Below are 6,000 nucleotides of genomic sequence, written 5' to 3'. Positions count from 1 at the left end.
GAGTTAAAAGTCATCTGTGAGGAAACAAATGTGCAGGTGTTGGAGCTATTTTGCAAGAGGATGATGGTATTAGTAATATAGGTCCAACAGACATGGGTGGTGATGTTGAATAAACGGGAAGTCCAGTGTAAAGCAAGGGCTTTGAGATACAGATAAAACACAGAAGGAGATTTTTCAAAAAACAGAGTGGAGGTGAAGATAGATATGAAAAGGGGGACAGGAGTCATGGGGATTCAGGAACATTGGTGATATTAAGGAAGAACAGAACTAAATATCCAAACCATGAAGTCAACCTCAAAATCATGAAACCTAAACTTTAACAACCAAAGTTTAAAAGTTGTCTGTTAAGAAGGCAAGTGGGGAAGGGAGGAGGTATGCGAGGCACTCTGGAAACATTAGTAGAGGGAAGATGACACTGGTGGTGGTATTGATGCTGAAACATTGTATGTCTAAAACTCAACTATGAATAATTTTGTTAATTACAATGCCTTAAATAAAAAACAAAAATATCCTCCTTAAGGAACTAGATGCAGTGGTCCTCAAACTAAGGCCTGCGGGCCACATACTGTGTTTGTTCCCATTTTGTTTCTTCATTTCAAAATAAGATATATGCAGTGTGCATAGGAATTTGTTCATTATTTTTGTTTTTACTATAGTCTGAACTTCCAACCATCTGAGGGACAATGAACTGGCACTCTGTTTAAAAAGTTTGAGGACTGGAGCCGGCGTGGTGGCGCTAGAGGTAAGGTGTCTGCCTTGCCAACGCTAGCCTAGGACGGACCACGATTCGATCCCCCGGCGTCCCATATGGTCCCCCAAGCCAGGAGCAACTTCTGAGCGCATAGCCAGGAGTAACCCTTGAGCATTACTGGGTGTGGCCAAAAACAAAAAAAAAAACAAAGTTTGAGGACCACCGGACTAGTATCAAGGGAAGAGTGTGTGATTTGCATAAGGAGAATCTCAGGTTTGATTCCCCCAGGCACTTTTGGGCTTTTGAGCATCAAACTGCTCTGTAAGTAGCCTCTCACCCCAACAAATGTTACTCTCATTTTCAAATTTAAGTAAAAAGTGGCTCTGACCTGAACAGCCACATAGGGAGTAGCAAAAGGCTATGGATTAAGACTCTGACTCAGGATTCTTAACTGATTTCTTGAGCTTGTAGTCCACTGCCCTGTCTTATAAGAGTGCTGAGAGGAGCAAGAGTGGAAAGGACAAGTCATTGCATAATGACATTAAAAGAAATGTGCTCCCTTTTACATATGTCATGTAGACCCACCTTAGACTTCAGGTAATTAGACAGCGACCGTCCAATCCTGTACCCTAGATCCCAGACATAGAACCGACACATTTTCTCCACAACAGCTCCAGGAATCAAACTCGCTCTGGGACATTCTTAATACTGTTCTGATACCAACATGCACCAGTTTTGATATGACATCCTGACAATGAGGAAATGGCAACAACTTGTATCTAAGATCAGGTTGTCTTACCTCACCATCTAACGATAAGATTAAATCAGAAGACTTGTCATCCTTTGATCTGTGCAAATGCGAAGATCACTATCTACAGAAGACTGACTGTGACAACCATGACTTGGCAGAATTTATCTTGGGACCAACAAAAATGACCCTAGTCTAGGCTTTGGTCCAGCATCTGTACAACCAAGACCACTAATTCTACAGGTCTCACTGAGACAACTGCAACTGAACAGGTCTCTGGAAACATAATGAAAGTCTCTATCCTAGGCTTTGTCCTAGGATCAGTGCAAAAACCAAATCCACCAACTACAGAAGACTGATTAAAACAAGTGATGAAACAGAACTTCTAGAACCGTAAAGAAAACCCCATCCTAGGCTCCATTCTTTAACCTGTGCAGATTACCAAGATCTCTAGATACAGAGGTCTGATTTTATCATCCATGATGGAGCAGAAGGTATCCATAAACTACAAAAGGACCTAGGGGAGAGTAAATAAACATGTATGGAGTCTGTAGTTATTTCCATGACAGTATACTTCAAGGGTGGAGAAACCCTCTGTCTCTTAGGCCAAGGGAATTCCCTTTCTAATCTCTCCAGTATTTACTTGTGTATGCAGAAAAAAAAGAAGCAGCACAAAATAATTTTTTGTTTTGTTATTGTTATTTTTTTCATTTTTTGTGCTTTGTTTTGTTTTTATTTCAGGACCGTGGATGTTGTGGTTGTCTTCATTGCTGTGGTGCCTTTTGCATTTTTTGTTTGATTTTTCTTTTTGTATTGTTTTTGTTTCTCTTCCTTTTTCCATTTCTTCTCTCAAATAGGTATTTATAGCCTCTAGAAGGACTCTGCCCATTTTTTGCTGTTTGATTTTTGCCCCATTTTATTTGTTTTCTTCAAACAGAACCACATAACTTGAAATATCTTGTTCCATCTCACAAACTGAGGGGGAAATAATGGAGGATACCAAGACCAAACAGTTTTGTATGATCACTAAGTAGTAATAAAAAATGATCGGACTTAAACACCAAATTCAAAGCCAACGACAACAGAATTGATACCCAAAATAAAACAAGCTAGACAGAGGGGGCCACTTATACTAGCAGCCAGGGGGGTAAGGGAGGGGGATATGGGATGCATGCTTGAAATGGTGGGGGCAGGGTTGGGTGGAGGGAGGACAAATTTGGTGGTGGGAATTCCCCTGATTCAATGTCAATATGTACCTAAAATATTACTGTGAAAGATATGTAATCCACTTTGGTCAAAATAAAAATTATTATAAAAAAGAAATGTGCTCAAATCTAATTGGCCCCATGTAAAAGCCATTGAGGGAAAACATTTTGGCTATGCCTGATGTTCTCAGGGCCTACTCTTTGTCTCTGAAGTAAATAACTAATTCCCCCAAACTTGGCATTACAAGGGTGAAATAGCAGCAGATTTTCACAGTAAAAAGTGATGCAGCATTAACTGTGGAAAGCTTTGATTCCTCATGCTCTGAAGGGTCCTTTAAACTTAGCTTGTGCTTGGAACCTGAAAACTGGCTGGTGGGACTAGAGGTGGTTCTTTTTGGTTTCTCTGACACAGGCAAAACCAGTGAAAACAGCTGAGAAAGATGAGATTACTCACTGTCTGCTTCTATCTCTCACTGAGGGGAAATGGGAGAACCTATTCTTTGGTTGAGTCAGATAAGCACGAATTTCTAGAGCTCCAATGATATATAAGTGGTGGCTTGGGTTTCAAAAGCCTTTCCCACTTTTGAATCAGCTTTATGACAACATAAGAAAAACTCGGGGAGGTGGCGCTAGAGGTAAGGTGTCTGCCTTACAAGCGCTAGTGTAGGACGGACCGCGGTCGATCCCCCGGCGTCCCATATGGTCTCCCCAAGCCAGGGGCAATTTCTGAGCTCATAGCCAGGAGTAACCCCTGAGCGCCAAACGGGTGTGGCCCAAAAACCAAAAAAAAAAAAGAAAAACTCAATTGGAAAGCACATGGAAAATGATGAGTCAATGATTCAGCTTCTCGGGCCTGGAGAGATAGCACAGCGGTGTTTGCCTTGCAAGCAGCCGATCCAGGACCAAAGGTGGTTGGTTCGAATCCCGGTGTCCCATATGGTCCCCCGTGCCTGCCAGGAGCTATTTCTGAGCAGACAGCCAGGAGTAACCCCTGAGCACTGCCGGGTGTGGCCCAAAAACCAAAAAAAAAGAAAAAAATGATTCAGCTTCTCTAGGCCTGTTTATTTTCTCCTCTGTGAAATGGGGATGATACTACTTTGTTTTAGGGTCATAGTGAGTACATAGCATTGCAAACTGCAGAATCCAATATCTTTCATAGAACAGATACCCAACATGCTTTTCCTCTCCCATCTGAATGAACAGACTGCAGTCACTGAGCTCAATGAATATTTATTCATTTATTCTTGTTGCTTAAGACTATAATTAATTGGCAGTCATTGTTCATTTAATTGTCACAGCAATCCTATAACAGGACTTAACTACACACACCAATGAAATGAATGCCCATTGTTTACTGTCCAAGGTCACTCAGCCTCAATATCAGAATGCGTGAGGGGCATCATCAAACTAGATATTTTGAAAGGCATACTTTTAAAAAGACTCAGAACAAGAAGGTAAACCAGTAAGCCCCAACTTACTCATTTTGAGAATGAATATAGGGTGTAATTTCAAGATCAGAAAATAGAGCATTGGGGCCGGCGAGGTGGCACTAGAGGTAAGGTGTCTGCCTTGCAAGCGCTAGCCAAGGAAGGACCGCGGTTTGATCCCCTGGCGTCCCATATGGTCCCCCCAAGCCAGGGGCAATTTCTGAGCGCTTAGCCAGGAGTAACCCCTGAGCATCAAACAGGTGTGACCCGAAAAAAAAAAAAGAAAAAAAAAGAAAATAGACCATTGTAAGAGGTAGAAGCACTAAGAGTTAGAGAACCAAAAACATATATTTGCTTCCCAAGTCCTTGGAGGAATTAATCTAAGCTCTACCAGTTTCAGGAGCTTCTGTTGTGAGGGTGTGGAGTCCTTTAATGAACAGTATACAAATATATTATGGATAGTGTTGTCATCTCCCATTAAACACAGCCTCCTACTCCTGGCAGGATGGCATTCTACTTACCAATTCTATAAAAAAGAGAACTTAATTTCCCTTCCTAACACCTTTCTTAAATAGCTTACAGAAGCAAGCCAAAGAGGGCTGAGTCATCTATCCCTTAATCCTAACCAAACCATAGAGAATAAAAGTATATTTTCTATTTTGGAAGAGGAGCAGGTATCCTGCTGTCTTCAAGGCTTACTCCTGCCTCTGTAATTAGGATCACTCCTGGTGATGCTCAGAGAACTCTAAGGGGTATCAGGATTAAACTGGAGTCAGCTGTGTGCAAAGTAAACACCTTATCTGCTGCACTCTCTCCCCCAGCTTTAAAGGTATGCTTTCTAGAAAGATCCTTTTTATTCACACATGGTAGCTTTTTAAGAGTACCAACCCAAGAGCTGCGAGTATTCTTTACTACACAAATATGTACATTTTAGTGTCATCTCTGTGGTCCCCCTCCTTCATACTCAGAATGATCAGAAATGGCCACCATGGCATATGTAATCAGGCTACAGCTTTGGATGGTGTCACGTATTGCACAACTTAGGCCAGGAGGACTGAAAAAAGCTGTTCTTTATCTTAGGAATCATTGGAAAATACTCCTTTTTTGTAGTTGTTTATGGGCCACACCCAGCTGTGCTCAAGTCTCACTCCTGGAACACCTCACTTCTGGTGCTCAGGCTGCCACATGTAATGTCTGGAATCAAACCTAGGTTGGCCATATGCAAGGCAAGTACCTGCTGTGCTATAACTCTGGTTTCAAATATTTCCACGAAAATAAAGGTCATGGTCATTGAGTTACACAGAAGGATGGCTTTCATAGTTCCTCTTTTGTTTTCACTGCTCTTGGCCAGGGGTGGCGAACAAGTTCGACACAAAGAGCCAAAATTTTAAACTGTGAGAGTTAGAGAACCACACCACACAGTGACCTGCCAAAACAGACAAACACTCACACAAAAGCATCTAATTTTAACAATAATATATTAAACACATATTGCATTTTGCCATTTTGAGTGAGGGTAAAAATCCTGCAGTGATGGTGAGGGTGTGCTGCGTCCTCCACACTAAGAACTAACGGCAAGATGTGACCCAACATGTGACACACGGGCCCCCCCCCCCACTTCCCGCTCGCTGGCCGTGCAGTTCCGATGGGAGATGGGATGACGCAGCCTGAGGGCGGGACTCCGTGCTCGGAGATCTCTCCTCAGAGGTCCCTCCTCAGAAGCAGCAGAACAAAATCCAAACTTGGCAAAGAGCCACAGTATACAAAATGATGATAAGAGGCAAAGAGCCGCATTCATTTTGGCCGGGAGCCACATGTGGCTCGAGTGCTGCGTGTTCGCCACCCCTGCTCTTGGCTATTCAAGGAAGACTGGTTGATAGAAATGTATGATTCATTCTAAAGATCCACTACTGAAAATAGTGCTGTGTG

This window comes from Suncus etruscus, chromosome X (assembly GCF_024139225.1).
Source record: "Suncus etruscus isolate mSunEtr1 chromosome X, mSunEtr1.pri.cur, whole genome shotgun sequence".
NCBI classification, from domain to species: Eukaryota; Metazoa; Chordata; class Mammalia; order Eulipotyphla; family Soricidae; genus Suncus; species Suncus etruscus.
Note: the sequence above shows the minus strand (reverse complement) of the source record.